The following is a 21,742-nucleotide window of genomic DNA, read 5'->3' on the forward strand; positions in this document are numbered from 1 at the left end:
AACAGATGTTAAACATTTTACTGCATATAACTTGAAAACCTAGTGGTGTTTGAATTTAACCTTTCTTTTAAGATTCCGCCTAGCATTTAGTATGTACACTTTAAACAAAATAATATTCATAATGAAAAAAGAACTTTTTGAAAAACTGTGAAATTATGTTCTAAATGGTGAAGAAGCATTACTGATAAATGAAACTTAAAATTTTTAAGCAGCTTTAAAAGTTTATTGGACTTTTTTTTAAACCAACTTTAAGAAAAGTTTTACGTTTTGAAAAAGCATAACTCATTTTTACAATTAATGCAGAGTTTTTCGTAATAAAAACGTTTAGTTAAGTATGCTAACTTTAAAAACAATTACTTTATATTCTTGTAACTAAAAAGAATATGCAGTGCATATTATGTAGATGAAAAATTTTTCAAATTTTTAATTAAACGATTTTACAAAACTAACATACTCGTGAAATTTAAATTTCTTAAGATAAACTAGTAAATATTAGACTTTTATACGTAAAAACTATAATGACTTTTTCAACGAAGTATTTTGATATACCTAAAGTTTATGTACCGTTTATATTACAACTTAAACAGATTTTAAAGATAATAGAGATCAAATTAAAACAAAACAGTAATAAAAAGTATCATATTTTTCTACTATAATTTATTTACTAGATAAATTGGAAAATAGTTATGTAGTAATATGTACTGTTTTTTTTATTAAATTTAACTACATAAATACGTTTATATTCTGTTACACAAAATAAAACTATTTTATTTAAAGCTAACTTTAGCTAAAATTGTATCATAAAACTTGTTCACGCATATTTTCGGTCTGTTTTAATTGAAAAAAGGACAAAAAAAAAGTATCACCCAAAGTTTATAGTTTCTTAAACTTATAGTTTATAGTTCTACATAGTTTTTACGACTTAAAATAAATTACTATTCCAAAGTTTTATTTTGAAATAAAGTCAGTTTGAACCGCAAGTGTCACTGTACACAAGTATCAACTGCATAAAATATTTATTTTAAATAATTAACCAATCAAGTTATTCGAAAGTAGTTGTAAATTTTGTAGTCAAAATACTTGCCAACATAAAATACTTAGCACAGTGCTTCAACTTAGTTTTTGTTTAAGTGTGGTGGAAAAACATACCGGTGTCAGTTATTCGTAAAAATTTATACTTTCGTGAAGTTCAAAAACAACAAAAATTTGATAGATTATTAGTAGGGTGCGTTTGGTGCATATCAAAGATTAAATATCTGTAATAGCGTTCAAAACATTGGAAATTATATTAGAAACAGAATCAAATAGATTAAATTTTAAGCTGCGATATTAAAGTCTGTAACTGCGTGAAGTAAAAATTTTAAAACATTGGAAATTATATTGAAAACATTAAGATTTCAGCTGTCTCTAAAATTGAGTTAACTAAATTTTGAAACTTTGTCAATTCTAAAAAATAAACAAATATTCTAAAGAATAGCCATATAACAATGATATAATTTAGACTAAACCAAAGTTATTGTAACCAAACGAATAAACTTTTGAACTAAAGATTTTATGTATAGATGACAATTATTAACTCCTAAAACAAAAGTAAATAAACAAATAGCATTGATCACTTACGACTTTGATAATCACTATTTAATAAATAACTTTTAAGTTCATCCTGTAACGTTTTAAATGACTTTTGTTTTTAAACATACTTGTAGCTCAGTCCATTATTTACTACCTTGGTAAGCTAGCAATTTGTGACCATTTTTATTGTTGAATCTAGGTAGGAAATAATTTGTTTCTGAAGGCCTCGTATAATTATTATGAATACATTTAACACTTTTAAAGTAATCATTAAAACTAGCTGGTTAGAAATTATTATTAAACTTAAGTATAAAGAGACCTAACTAGTATAAATACAGAATTTCAACATTTAATTTTTTTTCGGAATTTTATTTTCTCACACTATCATTATATTTCTTATAAGGTAAGCATCTAATTGCTTTGTTTATAAGAACATTGATATAATTTATACACCTTTATTTGCTCTTCTCAAGCACAACAAACTATGTCTAACATTGCTCATAAACAAAGATTTAAAGAGTTATACGCTTCTCCTTTTAGCTTTTTATTTTAAATTAATTTCAAATTAAATACTTTAAATGTGTATATGTTAACTGAAGTACTTGATCGTTAAATAAAAGAAGAAACAAGTTTTAAAACTATATCAATTTAAACAAAATTCTAGTTTTTATCTTACTTTATATGTAAAAAATAAAATTAGTTTAAAATTTATTTCACAATTAGTTTCTTTATCGCAGTCGCATATATTGAAGAATCATTCGGTAAGGTAAAAATCATTAAGCTATCAAAAATAAAACAGGAAAAAACTATTGTAAACTTTATTAGAGTAAATATGTTTACATAAATATTACTATACTATAAAAATAGTTAAGCTTGTTAAAATACTTTTTTATTACTTAACATATGTATAAGTATAACTAAACAGAATTCTTTTTTTAACTTTGTTCTAATACAGTTTTGTCATTTTAGTCTTTGTTATGACAGAAAACTTTTGTTTTTCATTTCAAAAAGTATTGAGTTGATTGTTGATTATAAACAAAAATTCCATAAGCAAAATGAAAAAACTTTTAATTACAAGTAATTTTGACTTAATATAATGTAAAAATTAGACGTGTTGATATCTTATTATATGATAATTGATATATAATAATCATATAATTATGTTGTTCAAAACTATTTTTACATTATTAGGTAGTATAAAAGAAAGAAAGGTAATACAATTTTATGTATGTTAATATTTTACACTGATTAAAAACGAAATTTGTGCTTGATACTTTGAATAACATTTTTTGAGCGTATTTAGCTTATAATCAGTAAAAAGGAATAGTGCAGTGTTTCGCTTAAAGATAATTTGATATAAATATGTATTGTTAGTATAATTATTTTTGTAAAATGCTTACAATTATTTAGTATTTTAACAAAAACTTATACATAGGAAATAAGGGATATTTTTTTTTTATTAAAGAATAGATGTTATTAAACAGTAAAATGAATTAACTTGACAACTATTTAAGTAAAAATGTAAATTAAAAAAAAAAATACAAATTTAATGAAAAAGATAAGTTGAATATAAACTTAAACTATCATTAAATAAATAAATTATTTTCATTATATCATGAAAACATTAAGTTTATTAAAAAACAAAATACTTTTAAAGATTTAAAACAACTGTAAAACTCACGAATTCTATGAAATATGTAAACGAAGATTTATAAAATGTATAACAATACTTTCTAGTTTTTTATTAACATAAAATAGAAAACCGCTTGTCAACTAAAGTTGTAAACTGTTTCAGACAAAAATATTTTACACTCTTATTACTTAAAATGTAGCTAATTAAAAATATCTTCAAGACTGACTTTTTAACCTGTCATAAATTAACGAAAAATGTAAAACTTATACACTGGTTTAGAATTACGTACAAACATATCATATATTTAAGTTTAATTTCCATAAAGTATTAATAAATAAAAAGAGTTTAGAAATCAATTAACAAAAACTGTCTCAATTATTAAAACAACAACACTTAGAAAGAGTTCTTTCGTTTGTTAAACCATTTTAAATTCTGCTCATTCAAATAGACTTCATTTTAATAAATAGAAAAGACAAACTACCAGCAAACAATTCATATTTTACCATTAAGCAAAATATAAAAACTGTTTACAACTGTAGTACAAAACAGTTTATATAGAAACCATAAGGAGCTAAAAAAGCTCGTAGATTCCGAGATCTGTTTTGATCTTAATCCACCGTTCAACAAAAATGTGAATTGAATTTTGAAACCGTTGCCAACGCTATAAGAAAAAACGGAATCTGTCGGAGATAGCTAATTCTCACGGAGTCATCAATGACTGCTCAAGATATTTATTTAGTAGTTTTTAATGTAGTTCCTATTTTTTACAGTTTATCTAATAGTAAAAGGATTTTTCAAAGAAGAAAAAACCTCGGTTTTAATCTGCTTCAGTTATTCGAGTCTTTGTTATCTCTTATATATAGTGCTTTTGAGTAAGTTTAAGCTACTGTCACCTTCTGAATTGGTAAAAAAGCGACTATAGATAGTTTTACTTCTCATAATAGTTATTATCACAATCATGTCTTTAGCAATTGGTATTGCAAGTGCTTGCTGATAATAAAACTCTAAATAATTCTTCTCACACTTGTAACTTACAGAACTTTTGGTCATTTTTGCCCTATTTCTTAAAAAAAGTAAAAGAGCCTTAATTCTGGAATAAACTATCCACAACTTTAATTTGCTCCTCTTTTGGTGTTGCAACTAGACAATAAACTTTTAAACGACAACATTATAAAACATATATTACAGTCAATGACAAACTTTTTTAAACTGTAGGAATAATTTTGAAAAAGTTTGTTGTTTTTTTCTAATACTATAATGTGCCCTTTTAATGTATCTTTACTTTAAACATTTTATGTGTCTACCTTAGATCTCATGAACTGTTTTATCTTAAAGAAAAAGTTTGTATACATAAGATTGCTAGAATTTCGTATACTAAAGTGTAGTTGTATCACTATAGTATACGAAATACTAGTGTAATTATAATACACCATACACTTCACACTTAAAATCGAATCAAGAAAATGAAATCTTAAAAATAAATGAATAACTATTTCATGCGAAAATAAATATAAAAAACTTGACGAGTGTGAAATTAGCTTGACGGCGTTTTATTCAAGAACATTTAAAAAATTTCGAAACTTTAAGCTCTATTGTTTTCCTTGTCTTAATAGCTAGTTTTTTTTTATTCTAGAGAACGCTCTTTTGCCTTTAACTAAAAAATCAATTGGATTGGGGTTTGGTTTTTTGAGTGGGGTCCCTTAGATAAAATTGGGTTTTTTTATTGATTTTTTTTAAATGAGTTTAAGTATAAAAAAATATAATATGTTTTTTTTTTCTTTAAATCTTCTTATTAATTAGTGAAAAATTGACGGTATTCTAAAGTAATTCAGAAGTAGTGATGCCGTTGTGATTGCTTGTTGTTAGATTCTAAATTTAAAACCACACCAATGGTTACGAAATACTTTTTGTAAAACAGTTGTAATAAAATAATACAATCAGTTAAAACTTTCTATTTTTTTGTTTAAGTTAAAAAGTGTTATTAATAACAAAATTACAATTTTTTTTTCTTTACTAAAAAAATGTCTTTTATTTCATTTTGTTTTATACAAGGTTAGTGTTATGTTTTCCGTATCACAATCTTAGTTATATAAGAAAATAAAAATATCTAACAATAAATAAAAATGTATTACATGCTAAATCGAACAACTATATTTAAGCTTAAAATTACTTACTAATGAGACAAAACACAAAATAGATACATTTCATAAAACTTTTCCAAGTTTTAAGAACAGCTATAAAATTCAAACAACTTGGTAAAAAAGAAATAAAATTAAAAAATAAATACATGTATATGAGCATAATATATTAATTCTTTTTTAATGACAAAACAATATGTTAAAAAGAACTTTTAGAACAATATTTTTTACATAAAACAATAAAAAAATGATTTAAATTGAATGAATAAAAGTTTTTGTGTTAGTACTTGTCTGAATTTTTTAACAAACGTAGTACAAAACTTTTTAGTATGTGTGAATTAATATTAAAGAAATTTTGTACATGAAATTTAAAAAAAACAATTAGTATTATAAAATTATTGTTGATTAAACTACAGTTAAATTTTTCAATTGAATTTAATATTGGTAAAATACAAGGTTTCTTATGGCAAGCGGTTGTTTAACAATGTTCTTAAAATATTGAAATAAGAAATAAATATAAGTTTTAACAAAACTAGTAGCATACACTTTAACATACTTCAAAAATTCTTAAAAGCTCTTGATGTTTTGTCCTTCGGAGACATTATTCACAATAGTAAGGAGAAACCGATTGTTAGTAATGTTATGACATGTTTTGTGTGATATGAGAGAATACAACTTTTTCTCTTCTCTTCGTGTGCAGTCACCGTAGAATGTTTTGTTCGTTTTACTCATATCATGAGTAGGTTAAGTTGTTAAATTTTTACATAATTTTTAATTCTTAAAACAATAATACTACTTGAAGTTTTTATTTATTTTCTTTGTAGACAAAGCTTTTTAGAAAAATTTTAAACTAAAAAAGTCAGTTTTAAAGGTTAAAAAAAAAAGCAAAATGATATTTTATATAAAATTATTTAACGTTTTAGTAATATATGGACTAGTTGTGAATATAAAAGTTGATTAAGCTGCTTACTTTTAGTATTTTTTTTTAAAGTCAAGATGTTTCAGATTACGTATGGAACTTAAAGAACTTGTCAATTTTACTTAAAAAAAAATTTAAAGACACAAAACTATGAAAAAAATTGGAAATAAAAACTTTTTTGAATTATAACGTTCATAACTAATATTTGATTACAGTGCAAACAAACTTTTTATTATTATTTATTTTACTAATACGCTATGTAAGACACTAATAACCAGACAAACAAAAGAAAATAATGTGACAGAATTTAAAGTGTTTTGACTTGCTATACTGTTTTAAACTGTGTGAATTTAAGTTCTTAAACTTAAGTTTTTATTTGTACACTTGAGTATTAGTTTAACAATATTTTTCTTAATTTATTGAAAAATCAATACCGTTTTTTACTAATAAAGATTTGAATTGTAGCAAAGTATGTTTTTTAACTATTTTTTTTTATTTTAGAGCAAGTTTAACTATGCTCTAAATTAATTTTAGAATGCTTAAACAACTTTTTTTTAAGTTTACATGAATTAAAACATTTCATTTTAGGATTTGAATGATGGTTTTTATAACTTTATTAAAAATTATAAAAGAAATCAATACTTAAAAAAACCTATTTTAGTTTTACTAAGGTACTTTATTTTATTAAAGTGTAGACAAAAAGTATAAATTAACCAAAAATTTCTACTGAACTGTGTTTGTATTAATTTTAGAATTCATTTATAAAAATTATAGGATAAAATGTGTTTAGAAATTTTAACAGCTGATTTAAATGTATTTATTTAATAAAACTCAAACACTTATTTATAAAAAAAGAAAACTTGCAAAATTTCTATTGATTCGACTATTATGTATGTGAAACTTTCTAAAATCTTAGTTTCCAAAGTTGTTCATTCAAAATATTTATAAAGATAGCAACAAAATGTATTTGTTATATTGTACTTACGGTTGCATTTAAGTTAAATGATTTTTTATAACTACTCAAAGCTAACTGCTAGAGTAAATATGTTTCACAGCTCTAGTTTTAAGTTATGTCATTTCACAAACCATCATCAACAACCAAAAAGCCAAAACTGTCTAAATCCTGGATGAACCTCAAACCAAAACAAATGTTTCCTGCCGCCAAAAGATTACAAAAAGAGCTGTTCCTCATCAACATCGATCCCTGCCCTCACTTCAAAGCCACTCCGAAAGACGACAGCTTCCTGGAGTGGAACGTAAAGTTACTAGGGCCCCCGGGAAGCTTGTACGAAGAAGGAACGTTCGACATTGAAGTAATCTTCAGCAGAGAGTATCCCTACGTAGCCCCTGTTTGTTTTTTCAAAACCAAGATATACCACTGCAATATAAGTTCACAGGGAACAATTTGCTCGGACCTGCTGCAAGAAAACTGGACTCCCGCGCTTTCTGTGTCGAAGATAATGATGTCGGTGATCTCGCTGTTGGAGGAGTGCCGCCTGGATGACGCGATAGTTCCCGAGATAGCGAGGGAGTACAAGTATTTCAGGGAAGATCACGATTACACTTGCAGACTGTGGACCAAATACTATGCGAGCTGATTGAATAACTTTTAACTTTTTGTTCGATCCAAATATTTTTTTAAGGTTTTAAGTTTAGCCGACTTTTTAGAGACAATCATTATTTTTAGCTTTCAAAATATTTCAAAGTTTTATGTGCTTTAAATGTGCTTGTTTTCCATCAGTATTAAGAAAATATAGATTTAATTGTAAACTTCGATGGTTTTTTTATTTACCATAGTATCAAATAATAGTTGTTAGAGTTTAATCAAACAGCTTCTACTCTAAACTATTACGCTTTAATTCTACCATTCAAAGTTACAATAAAATGTGTTTAGCTATGAAGCTTCACAAGTTCAAAAACATTTGTACCTGTTTACTTTTCATATAACAAAAAGAATTAAGGTTGATAAGCTAAAAAAAATATTTTAAATTTCAAATGCAAAAGTTTTTAAGTCTTATACGTAGTCGATAAAGAAAAAGTTAAACGCTATATTTTATTTAAGTTTTTATCTATGTGACGACTGCATTAAAGTATCAATTTAAATATAAACGTATTGTTGACGGTTTACGTAGTCCATGCAAAATAAAACTTAATAAACTAAAGTTTTACTGAATTTATTTATTTTATAACTTTAAGTTTTTAACTAATTTAAAATTTAAATTTTTATTTTCTTTATTTTTCAATGAAGTCATACTTGAAACCAGGATCAAAGTTAAAATATTTTAAAATTGTTTAAGTTATATTAAATTAAGGTTTATGAAAATCAAATAACTTTTATAAAGTTCATAATTGAAAGCTTAAATAAAATTAAAAGTTTTTAACTTTAGTTTGATATTGTCCATGATAAAAAACAAACAAGATTTTTTACCAAACAAAAATATATTTCAACAAATTTTCATCAGTGTGATACAATTGTTACAAAATAAAGACATTTTTTAGCTTTTATAGCCTTATAATTGCATCAGAAATTAGTTTCATCAAGCAAAACACAAAAGAAAAATGTAACTTAAACTCTAAATAAACATAAATAAGTATAACATAAGAGAACTAATTAACCAATCAAGGATAATGAATAATCAAAAGTCTTTCTGCTTACATAATTTTGGTTTATTTAAATGAATGTATGTTACTTAATTTTTTGACCAGGTCAAAAATATTGTTACAGCTTCTTAATATTTTCAAATTCGTTTCATTATAAATTTTTTCATAAAACGGGATTTTTAATTAAATTTTCTGATATTGGAGATCTATTCATTGCATTTGAAGTTGCTATACTAATTGTTTTTGGCTGATTTTTTATACATTTTTTTACACACTTTGGAATGTGCTATTTAATTCTATTTTCAAGATGCCCTATAGGTTTGACCACTATAACTGTTTGAACAACGGCACTCAAAGGTGTAAAGTACGAAACTTTTATGTTTATTAAACATTAGGTCTTTTAAAACTACTACTATTTTTCATTGACTAAACAAAACATTGGTTTAATAAAGTTTTATTTTTGAATATATCTAAACCTTAACTTTTAGCAAAGTACTTTAAACTTAATAAAGTGTTATAAGAATTACATTAAATGCTTTGAAACAAAATTAAAACAGTTTTAATAACAATTTTGTTGTAAATACAGTCATTCCTGATAAGAAATACATTTAGTCATCATACAATGACTTTTAAAATTTTAAACAAATACGTAGTACTTTGTTAATTTCTGATAATGTAAACGCTAGTTTTAAATTTATACAAGTTAAACAGCTCAAAGTTTGTAGTTTTTACATCAACATCAGTAAAAGTTTAAATATTATTTTAGATAAATTTTTCAATTTCAATATTAACATTGTTGTATCAATATTGTAAAACTAAATTGTTATTTTTTATTGACTTCAAACGTAAATACTTGTGGATTAAACATGTAAAAATAAGTTTGCATTACCTAAAGTTTGAAAACAGACTGCGCTTGTTCTGCGAGAAAGAAAAGCGTCGCATTTATGATTACTAAAAATAGAAAATAAAGAAATTTTAAAATGCAATTTCACGTTTGTAAGTTTACAAAAATTATGCTGAAATCTATTTTGCTCTATTTCTTTGTTGGAAAATAATATTATAGTCAAAACTTGGTTTTTTAACCTTCCTGAAAAAAAAAGCTATTCATAGTTTTCAAAAACCAGATAACCTTTTTTTAAATATATTTAAAGAATATTTATGCTATTTTTACACAAAAAACTCTTACTAACAAAGTTCTTAATAGCAACCTATATTTCCAATTAATTTCTTTGGCTAAACAAAAGGATATTTAATTAATATATATGTTTGTTTTTTTTATCTTAGATAAACTTAATTATTTTTCAAAGCGTTTAAATCAGGGTTTCCCAAAGTGGGCGATATCGCCCCCCTGGGGGCGATTTTAGTAAGTTGGGGGGCGATAATTAGTAAGGGGGCGAAAGGGTGGGCGATAGCTAGTAAGGGGGCGAAAAGGGGGCGATTTTGAAATTTTGGGCTGTCATAAAATTTTTAATTTTTAAATTGCTATTTTACTAATTTTAGCTTGCTATTAAATATTTGACCCTGAGGTAAAACTTAAACAAAAAAAGTTTATCTTATTTATGTAAAATATAGAGACAAAATTCAAGTGCTTATGACTCCTACTTTAAAGTAAATTACAATTTTCCATTCATATATTTTCTTATTTAACAATTACATAGATCATAGACGATCGGAATCCCTCTCACCATTTTATAACCTGACATATATGGTATTTGGGATCATAAACCGTTCATAAAATCTATGTTATATATTATTAAGTTTTTAGGTAAATTTGCAACCCTGTATAACTTTATTTCTTTTTCTAACTTAGTGACTTTTCAAAAAACAATTGAAAATATCATGAGGTGATAGTTATATTACCTCATGATGTTTCCAATTATATTTTGAAAAGTGACTGACCTTGAACTAAAAGTGAATTTTTCCGAAGAACGAAATAAAAGCTTTTGGACTCAACAAAAACTAAGGCAAAAGTATCAAATCATTTGAGAGGAATATAGATTGTTGTTTATAGTTTTTCCTTCTAGCTATGTTGTTGAGAAAGCTTTCAGATCAGTTATCAACATCTTTAGCAAAAGATCTAATCTAGATATTTGTAAATGAGGCTTTTTATTACTGATTAATAATCAGATAAGAAAAACTTGCAAGCAGTCATGAACCTCATTCTTCACATTATATTAGACTTCAATAGCAGACATTATTTTATGAAATTTCTTTTGTTTTATTTAATCTTTTAAAATACTTTTTATTTAACCTGGTTTGTCTTGTATTTAAGTAGTCTTTTTATAATAAATTTTTTTTAAGTTATCTATTCTACAACAGGTTTGCATAATGCCTAATAAATATTAATTACGGTAGACTTCCTCTTGAGTTTGCACTTTTTACCCAAAAAAAAAGTGCAAATTTATATTTTCTAAAGTTTAACTTAAACAAAGTCTATTACTAACTAAGTATTAATAAAACAAAAAATACATAGTATTTAATATCTTATATAGATCTATTTTTTAATGATTGTTTGTTTTATGTTTTAGTTGATTTTATGTTTATGCATAACGTTATTGCATATAATATATTTAAATTTATCATTTTGTAAAAAAAAGGTAATAACTTTTGAGTTTGCACTTTTTGATTTCGTTCAAAGTGCCAACTCAAGCGGAAGTCTACTGAATTTATTAAATCATTTATGTTTTAATCTGATATTAGTTTTATTTTGATCTGGTTAATTTTGTAGTTTATGTTTGTCGTTTTGCATTTCATTAAAAGTTTTTATAGCATAGTGATTAAAGTGTTTGTTTGAAAGAAATTTATTTGACATATTTTTGTTATTACTTGTTTAATCTGTATAAATAAATAAATCTTGATAACCATTAAAGTTTTTATTTTAAGTTTTTTTTTGGTTTTAAATGAGTATAGATTTGAGGTCTCTATTTGAAACTACTTCAAATTTTTCATTTAAAACATTTTTAAACTCAATTTTATTTTCCAACTTGATTTATTATCGTTAAAAAACCCATACATTAAGGAATTTTAAATTATTAATACAAATATTGTTATCTTAATTTTTAATATATTGCAATTAGAATGTGTTGTTTATTTTAATAGTTCAACACTAGCTTTTAGTTTTTTACTATTTTCTTCTGGTAAATTATCATAGGCTAATGACTACTGAAAAAATAAACTTAAAACAGTATTAAATAAGCCATTAAAAAGACTGCTGCAGTTACGAAACAAATATTTTAAGCTAATTAAAAGAATTTTTTAATCGATTGCTTTCTGTTCACAGAATTAACTATAAAACTTTTGGTTTTTTTTTGAATTTAAATTAAAAAAAAAGAAAATGTTAAAATTAAGGTTTAGTTTCCTAAAGGTTATTCCAAGTCAAAAACAATTTAATAGTATTCTATTACAAAATATGTAGTTTAAAAAGTTTAAAATTAAGTTTTAAACTTTACAAGTAACTTGCTTATAATATATCTTAGCATTGAAATTAATAACTTTACTTCATTAACTGAAGCTGTTGATGAAACCACTTTTCATGTGAGATAATCAACCAGTCGGTCAAACTTCCTAAAACTAGATCAGAAATTATGTTTTGTTATTTATTTTTTTATGTGTAATATAAACTGTTCATTTTTTTATAAATTCTTTATCTCTGGTATAGTAATTTTAGAATATGCCTAATTATAAAATAATTTTAGTACCTTGTGCGGCTTAAACAAGTTACTTAACTTCTAAATGTCCGAAATTCGTTATATGAGAGATTATTATAATTTCAGGTTTCAGTTAAGATTTTGTATGGGTAACGTACGGTTAAGATCCAGTCAACGACATGCTAAGTAACTTGGAAACTAATTGTGCAAAAGAAACAAAATTTAGTTTTTTGATACTAAATATTTTGAAATACACTTTCAATTTGGTTTTCAGATCACAATAGTATTTCCTAGATCACAATAATACTAAATCATTTTATTACAATTTTCCTCAAGTTTTTTAATTTTCTTATATGTTATTTTTTAAACTATGCAGTCCGCAATTACATTTTTTAAACGAGTTGAAACTAGAAAATATTTTTTACTAAATATGAATTGCTAACTATAAAAGTTGTCCACCACTACCCTAAAAGTTTCATTAGTTTCAAAACAGTTCATATCTAAACAAGACTAATTACAGATTACACAAGGCTTTTTAATAATTAAGTATTTTAATACACTTAACTGGGCTTATAAGAAAACAAATGTAACTTATTTTCTCAAGCCCTGTAAACTACTTCGAACACAGCTCAAAAGTGCGTGCATAAGAAGTACCAGACTAAATTACATTTCGAACACAACTTTTTCGGCTCAAAAGTTTCTACTCAAGAGAAAAACTACTTTGTAAAAACCGTGGGGGGCGATTATTTTTCCAATTTCTGAAAAGGGGGCTATTTAGAAAATGAGTTTGGGAAACCCTGGTTTAAATCATTGTAAAGAGTTGGTTAAGTTACATAAAACCTTATGACTTTAAGTTAACATTTTTTTCAAAATGACTAACTATATATGTATAACTAGTTTTACAATTTTGTCGTAAATTCAATGATTGCTGATGAGAAACAAAATTATAGTCATATTTATATGACTTCTAAAATTTTAGAAGAACTTTATTACTTCATGGACAAAATTCAAACTTTACTCTTTAATAAAATTAAGTTTTTGCGATTAAAGTTTGTGATCTTTTACGCGCAACGTCAGTAAGAGTAAAAAGTATAAATACTAAACATTTATATATTTAATATCGTTGTTATCATGTTTTCATATAAAAACAGATGAAAACTAAAATATACTTAGTTTCTAACGTATTTGATAATATTTAGAGTTCATAAAAACGTAATACAAACTTCTTCAAGTTTAAGCTAAAACTTAATATCAAAAAGCAAAACCATTTGAAAAATAGCAGTCTTGTTTGTTATAATATTATGTAAACTTGCTTAAATGAGAAAGAGCTTCGTGCATGAAAAAAGATTAAAGTAGCTATTATCAAGAGTAAACTGAAGACTATATATTATATTTAACTTTAAAAACTTTAATAGATAATTTAATTTAAACTGCATGAAAATAACAATACATGTAGTAGTGTTATAACTTCTACTCATCGTGTTTAAGAACCGAAATAGAAGTAACTATTTTCTGAACTAAACTAAAATTGAACAAAATAAATGAAATTATGGAATAACGTCTGATCAGTTTTAAATTTATAACATATAAAATAGTTTTGATAATTAACTAGAGAAAAATTGAGAGTGTTGTCTTTGGGGAAAAACTTAAAGGTTACATTTGTCAGGTAGTTCAAACGAACACAAAAAATTGTAACTTAACAACTTTGATAAAGTTAATTTTGAGTTTTGCACTATTTTAACTTTTTGTTGCAGAATATTTTGATGGCAAAAATATTAACTTAATTGTTTTTTTTAAGCCTAACTGTAATAATTTTTAACAAACAGATCTTCAAAAAGTATTATTTTTTTAAATGACCTAAATTTGTACTAGAATTTTTTGAGCAAAAAAAATACTGTTTTAAAAAAAAGTTAATTTTTTAATATATCGTAACCTTAAGTTTTTACAAGTACTTTAATCTTAGTCAAGAGTTATAAAAGTTAATTTGAATGTTTAGAAAAAAATTAAAGCAGTTTTCATAGCAATTTTGTCGAAGGTTCAGCTATTCAAGATAAGAGATGCTTGTAGTCATTTTACAATTACTTTCAAAATTATTAACAAATATATGCTTTTTTGCAAACTGTAAATACCAATTTCAATTTAAAATCTATGCAAGTTTTGTCGTTGAACATTTGTGATTTCTTATGCGCAACGTCAGTAGAAGTTTAAAGTGTATTAAATTTTACTTTAATTTGAACCGTTCAATTTTATTTTAATATTCCTTTTGTTTTTTAACGATAAGTTAAATATTAAATCAAACAAAAGTTTCTTCATATTTTAAAGTCAATAGAAAAACATTATATTAAATTTATAATGAACTTTAATAAGTTTTTTTGTATACTTAACAAAATATGTTTTTATTGATTTCAGCCTACAAAGAATAGATAATTTTCAATTGACTACAAATTAAAGGTTATAAATTTTTAAAATATTATAATAAGAAAAAATCAACAATCATTTAGTAAACCACCACATAGAAAAAAGTATCTTGTTTTATTGAAAAATAAGTAGATAAATTACTTTTTTGAACTAGCTTAAACATATTTTTAAACGATCAATGCTTAAAACTACATGACACAAAATGATAAGCTACTTTGATAAAGTTTTGTTAATTTTTAATTTTTCGCTATTTTAAAATTTTGTTTCAAAATATTTGGATTGATAAAATCTTAATTTAACAACTTTTAGTTGTTATTTAAGACTAACTGTATAATTTCTAACAAATATATTTTACTAAATTTTTATTAATGACCTAAATTACTACTAGTTTTTATTGACTAAACAAAACACTGGTTTAATAATGTTAGATTTGTTAATATACCTAAACCTTAACTTCTAGCTAAGTTCTTTAAACTTAATATGGTGTAATAAAAGTTACATTAAATGCTTTAAACAATATTAAAACAGATTTTATACCAATTTTGTGGTTAAATCAGTTATTCCTGATAAGAAATAATTTTAGTTAGTTTTCAATGACTAACAAAACTTTAAACAAATACATGTTGTTTTGTAAACTTCTGTTAAAATATAATCTTCTTTTAATTTATACAAGTTTAAACTTTCAAATATTGGGATTTTTACGCTAATTTAGTAAAGTTTAAAAGATTTACTAAATAAATTTTACTTATTCATTATTAACATTGTTGTATCAATATTGTAAAACAAAGTTGTTATTTTTTTATATACTTCGAACGTAAATACTTGTGGATTAAACTTGTAGAAAAATTTTTGCATTACCTAAAGTTAGAAAAACAGAGTGCGCTTGTTCTGCGAGAAAGAAAAGCGTCGCATTTATGATTACTAGAAATATAAAATAAGGAATTTTTTAAATGCAATTTTACGTTTGTAAGTTCACGAAAATTATACTGAAATCTAGTTTGCGCTATTTTTTGTTGAAAAATAGTTGTATAGTCAAAACTTAGTTTTTTAACCTTCTCGAAAAAAAAAACAGCTTTTCATAGTTTTCAAAAACAAGATAATCTTTTATTAAATAAGTTAAAAAAAATTTTATGTTGTTTTTAAACAAATAACTCTTACTAACAAAGTTCTTACTAACAACTTATATTTCCAATTAATTTCTTTGGCTAAACAAAAGGATATTTAATTAATATATATGTTTGTTTTTTTATTTTTGCTAAACTTTAATATTTTAAAAAGCATTTAAATCATTGAAAATAGTTGGTTAAGTTACACAAAACCTTAAGACTTTAAATCAAACTTACTAACTATATAATGTATAACTAGTTTAACAACTTTGTCGTAAATTCAATCATTCTTGATGTGAAACAAAATTTTAGTCATTTTTCAATGACTTTTAAAATTTTGGAAGATTTTTATCACTTTAGTAGCTGGGAAACTTAAACTTTACTCTTTATTATATTCAAGTTTTTACGGTTAAAGTTTGTGATCTTCTACGCGCAACGTCAGTAAAAGTTAAAAGTATAAATACTAAACATTTATATACTTAAAATCGTTGTTTTCATGTTTTCATATAAAAACAGATGAAAATTAAATTATACTTATAACGTATTTAATAATATTTAGGGTTCATAAAAACGTAATACAAATTTCTTCAAGTTTAAGCTAAAACTTAAAAACAAAGTCTATTACATTCTACTTTAATTCGAACTGTTCAATTTTATTTTAATATTCCTTTTGTTTTGTAACGATAAGTTAAATACTAAATCAAACAAAAGTTTAATCAAATTATAAAGTCAATAAAAAACTTTTTATTAAATTTATAATGAATTTTTATAAGCTTTTTTGTGTGCTTAATAAAAAAAAATATTTTATTGATTTTAGCCCAGAAAGAATACATAGTTTTTTAATTACTACAAATTTAAAGATTATATACTTTTAAAATATTATTACAAGAAATAAATCATCAATCATTTGGTAAACCACTATATAGAAAAAAGTATCTTGTTTTATTGAAAATTTAATAAAAAAATGTCTATTTCGAACTATATAAAACATATTTTTAAGTTATTAAAGCTTAAAACTACATAGCACAAACTAATTAGAAACTTAAATAAAGTTTTGTTGATTTATAGTTTTTCGTTTTTTAACTTTTTGTTGCAAAATGTTTAGATGACCAAAATCTTAATTTAAAATTTTTTGTTGTTTTCTAAGACTAACTGTATAATTTATAACAAACATATCTTACTAAAAAAAATTGTTTTTAAATGATCTAGATTACTACTAGTTTTCATTGACTAAACAAAACACTGTTTTATAAAGTTTGATATTTTGATATATCTAAACATTAAGTTTTAGCAAAGTTCTTTAATCTTAACAAAGTTTTATAAAAGTTACATTGAATGTTTTGAAACAAACCAGAACAGTTTTCATAACACTTTTCATAAACTTGTGGTGAAATTTGTCATTCCTGATAAGAAATACTTTTCGTCATCAATCAAAATATACTAAATTTTAAATAAATACATGATATTTTGTAAAATACTTATTTCAATTAAATACATGTTTAAAAGCTCAAATTTTGTGATTTTTCACGCCAGCGTCAGTAAAAGTTTATAAAAAATTATTAAAATATTTTTTTTTTTTCAATATTAATATAATTGTGACAATATTTTATAACAAAATTGTAGTTTTATTATTTACTTCAAACGTAAATACTTGTGGACTAAACTTGTAAAAATAAGTTTGCATTAACTAAAGTTTGAAAAACTGAATGCGCTTGTTCTGCGAGAAAGAAAAGCGTCGCATTGATGAGTATTAAAGATAGATTTTTTTTTTTTTTTCAAAATGCAATTTCACGTTTGTAAGTTAACGATAACTATGCTGAAATCTATTTTGATCTTTTTTTTTTTGTTGAAAACTATTTGTATTGTCAAAACCTATTTTTTAACCTTCTTGAAAAAAAAACAGCTATTCATGTTATTCAAAAACAAGATAATCTTTTTTTAAATATAATCAAAGAATATTTATGTTATTTTTAAACAAATAGCTCTTACTAAAAAGTTCTTACTAACTACATATATTTCCATTAATTTCTTTGGCTGGACAAAAGAATGTTCAATTGTTGTTTGTTTGCTTTTTTATCTTAGCTAAACTTTAACACTTTACAGAGCATTTAAATCATTGCAAATAGTGAGTAACCTTAACATAAAACCTTAAGACCTTAACATAACATTTTTATCAAACTGACTAGCTTTATAATATATGTAAAGGAATCTAAATTGCACGAAGACAAAATTGCACGAGGTTACTAAATTGCACGAGGGGACAAAATTTCACGAAAAAAAAATTGCACGAGGTTACTAAATTGCATGAGGGGACTAAATTGCACGAGAACAAAATTGCACAAAGCCAAATTTGCACAAAGTTGCACGAAGATGATTTTGCACTTACGGTCAATTTAGCATGAGTTACATTTTTGCACGACAGTGAAAAAATAAAGTAAAAATTTAAAAAAATTAAGATTTTTTTTAAATTAAACAATAAAAAAACAAAGAAAAAAGTTACTGACCGAGGCTAAGGGTTAGGGGTAACAGTAATAGTAAAAACAACTAATAAAACAATAACTAATAAAAATCATTTAAAAATATCATTTAAAAAATTAAAATCATTTAATAAAAAAAAACATAAATTATAAAAATTTGAAATTAATACAGAAATTTAAAAAAAAAGAAATTAACCGGTGCAAAAGTGACCCTTCTTGCAAAAATATCTTCGTGCAATTTTGTGACTTCGTGCAATTTTGTCCCCTCGTGCAATTTTGTGCACTCGTCCAATTTTGTCCTCGGGTTCAGTTTTGTACACTCGTGCAAGTTAGATAATTGCTCATAATATAAGCTAGTTTAACAATTTTGTCGTAAATTCAATCATTTTTGATGTGAAACAAAATTTTAGCCACTTTTCAATGACTTTTAAAATTATGAAAGATTTTTATCACTTTAGTAGCTTGGAAACTTAAACTTTACACTTTAATATATTCAAGTTTTTACGTTGAAAGTTTGTGATCTTATTCGCGCAACGTCAGTAAGAGTTAAAAGTATAAATATTTAAGATTTGTTTATTAAATCGTTGTTTTCATTTTTTAAACTAAAGCGAACGATAATAAAAACTTAGTTTCTAACGTACTTTAACAAAATTTACAGTTCATAGAAACGTAATACCAATTTCCTCAAGTTTACTCAGTTAATTTTGAGTAGTAGTTAACCGTTTAAGTTGGTAATTTTCTTGTTTGAATCTTCTTTTTTTCTGTAGTTTACTAAACCAAAAAAAGGCGGTTAAAAAAAAATGTCTAAGCATCTAGTTTATGAAAGTTTGTCGGTTTTGGAAAAGGTTATATTAGAAAAATATTTTAAACTATTCGTGTTTGCGGCTTAATTTTACTTTGTTTTAATATTTAGTTAGATTTACTTTTGCTAAAAACGTATTTTTTGTAATGAATGCACATTTTTTGTCTTTCGCTTTTTTTGTTTAGTGTTTTGTTCTTGTCTGATTTATCAATTTCTACTTTTTCTAAGCTACAAAGTTTGCAGCTAAATTTAGTATTGAATTCTGATTTTGTTCTGTTTATTATTTTCCACTTAATTCTTAGTCTGTATTGTTATCTTTTAAATTCTAAATGTAGTTCGCCAGCTCTGTTGTATAATTTTTGTTAGTATTGTTAAATTATGACCAGTGGTTTCTGTATCTTTGTTTGAAAGTATTTCCTGTGGATCTTAAGTACTTAAATTTAGCCTAAAGTACCTAAAATTAAGCCGCAAATACGAATAGTTTAAAAGATTTTTCTAATATAACATTTTCCAAAATTTCCAAAATGCATAAATTAACAAGTTCGGCGTTTTTTTCAAACTCAGCCTAATGTACAATAAACTCTATCTATTATTTCTTAGTTATTATGAAAGTTTTCAAATTCGAAATTTCTGTTTAAAATTGTAATGAGCTTCAGATTACTGAGGAGTATATGGAATTTTATATCTCATATAAACGAAACGTTTGTCTAAACTATTGTTTTTTATGTAACCAAATAAACAAATATATATAAATCTCAGGGTAAACAGGTACAGACTTATTGACGTTTTTTTATGCGAATGCGAGCACAGAATGAATACAATCGCTTCACTGTACTACTGTGATAAGTCTATCGGAAAGCACGGTAAGCTTTCTTAATATTCACTAATGTGTATATTTTAAATAAATTGTGTTACATTATTGCTTTTTATATTTTATAAAACTATTTATTAATATGTACGATATAATGTTACATGTTTAACTTAAACTGAAAATTATTTAAAGCTACTAAAAATATAAATGTAGATGCACTAAGATAATTATAGAGAGTGTAAGCTTAAAGCAATTTTTTTTTCATGGACAAAAATTTAATAAAAGTAAGTAATAAAAAATAATCAGATAAGTAAATAAGCTTAATACTTTAATTTTAATGCGCTTTTACAAAAGCACTTAGTTTAATTATGGATAAACTTAATTAATTACTACTTTTACAACTTTAAAACATTTTGTTTCCAGCTTTTACTGATTTTTTTTATAATAAATAATATTAAAAAGTGTATGATGCTTTGTCAAATATCATAACACTTTTTTTTACAGTTTACAAGCTAATAAAGAAGTGCTTCCGTCTAAACTACGGAAGAGTGAAAATCAGGATCCGGCCCGCAGAGTGAAAATGACCGGCCCCCGACCGTTTTTTAAATTTTAATAAGATCCGGCCCGCAAATGAAAATTACCAGCCCGCGAGCGAAAAGACAGGCCCGCAAAGGTTCAATATTAAAAAACTTTTATAAAACTTTAAAAACATGCTAAAAAATGACTTTATAATTTAATGTGCACTAATAAATAGACCATTATGTCCTAATATTTTGTGCTGTTGTAACTTAGTTGGAATATATTTTTGTCACATTACCTTAAGCAAAGTTTTTTTTTAAGGACGATATTTTATTTACGCACCTTTTTCAATTACAATGTCAGTTATATTTATAGTTATTATTTGAACATGTGACATGTCTCAATCTACATCTTAAGCTGTCAGACTTAAAAAAGTTTTGTGAATTTAAAGAATTCAAAAAAGGAATCAAATCCTTTATCTATAAAATTAGAATCCGACCGAATCCGGATCTCGATTTAAAATTAGTATCTAGTCCGATTTGGATCTAAAAAGTCATTATTCGGCTACCGGATCCGGTAAATAACTAATTCGAGATGCTCCGGCCCACAAGTGACTATTTTTTTTCTGATCCGGCCCGTCGATTAAAAAACGTTGCCCACCCCTAGTCTAAACCGTCGTCAGGGCCACACCGACGTCTACGTGTACAAAAATGGACTCTGCACGCTTTTCTGCACACTCGGTTACTATGGCGACAGATGCCAAATTTTCGGCGTTTATTGATAGTTTGTTGAATATAATACAAATTATCTTGCACATTTAAACGTTTGACTATACACTTTGTATGATTGGGACAGCTTTAATTAAAATTATTAGAAATATGTAGTTTAAAAGATATAAATATAAAAGTTTGTATTAATCATTTATATGTTTTGAAAACCTGAAACCTGTAAAATTTTTTCTTTATTTTTACAAAAAAAAGTTACTTATTATTTCATAGTGACTTGTTGATTAAATTTTTTCTTTTTAATTGTCTAATAAAATACAAATAACTAGATTGTGTGTTTAGAACTTTACAAAATACTTATACTTATCTTCATT

The 21,742-nt window shown here is 24.5% G+C and overlaps 1 pseudogene; it reads left to right on the plus strand.

Moving 5' to 3' along the window:
- Window positions 1-7,332: 7,332 nt before the first annotated feature.
- LOC145833204 (ubiquitin-conjugating enzyme E2 E1 pseudogene) lies at window positions 7,333-7,860 on the plus strand (annotated as a pseudogene).
- Window positions 7,861-21,742: the final 13,882 nt, after the last annotated feature.

The sequence above is a fragment of the Thalia democratica genome, chromosome 4, assembly GCF_965202585.1.
Source record: "Thalia democratica chromosome 4, ktThaDemo2.hap1.1, whole genome shotgun sequence".
Taxonomy (NCBI): domain Eukaryota; kingdom Metazoa; phylum Chordata; class Thaliacea; order Salpida; family Salpidae; genus Thalia; species Thalia democratica.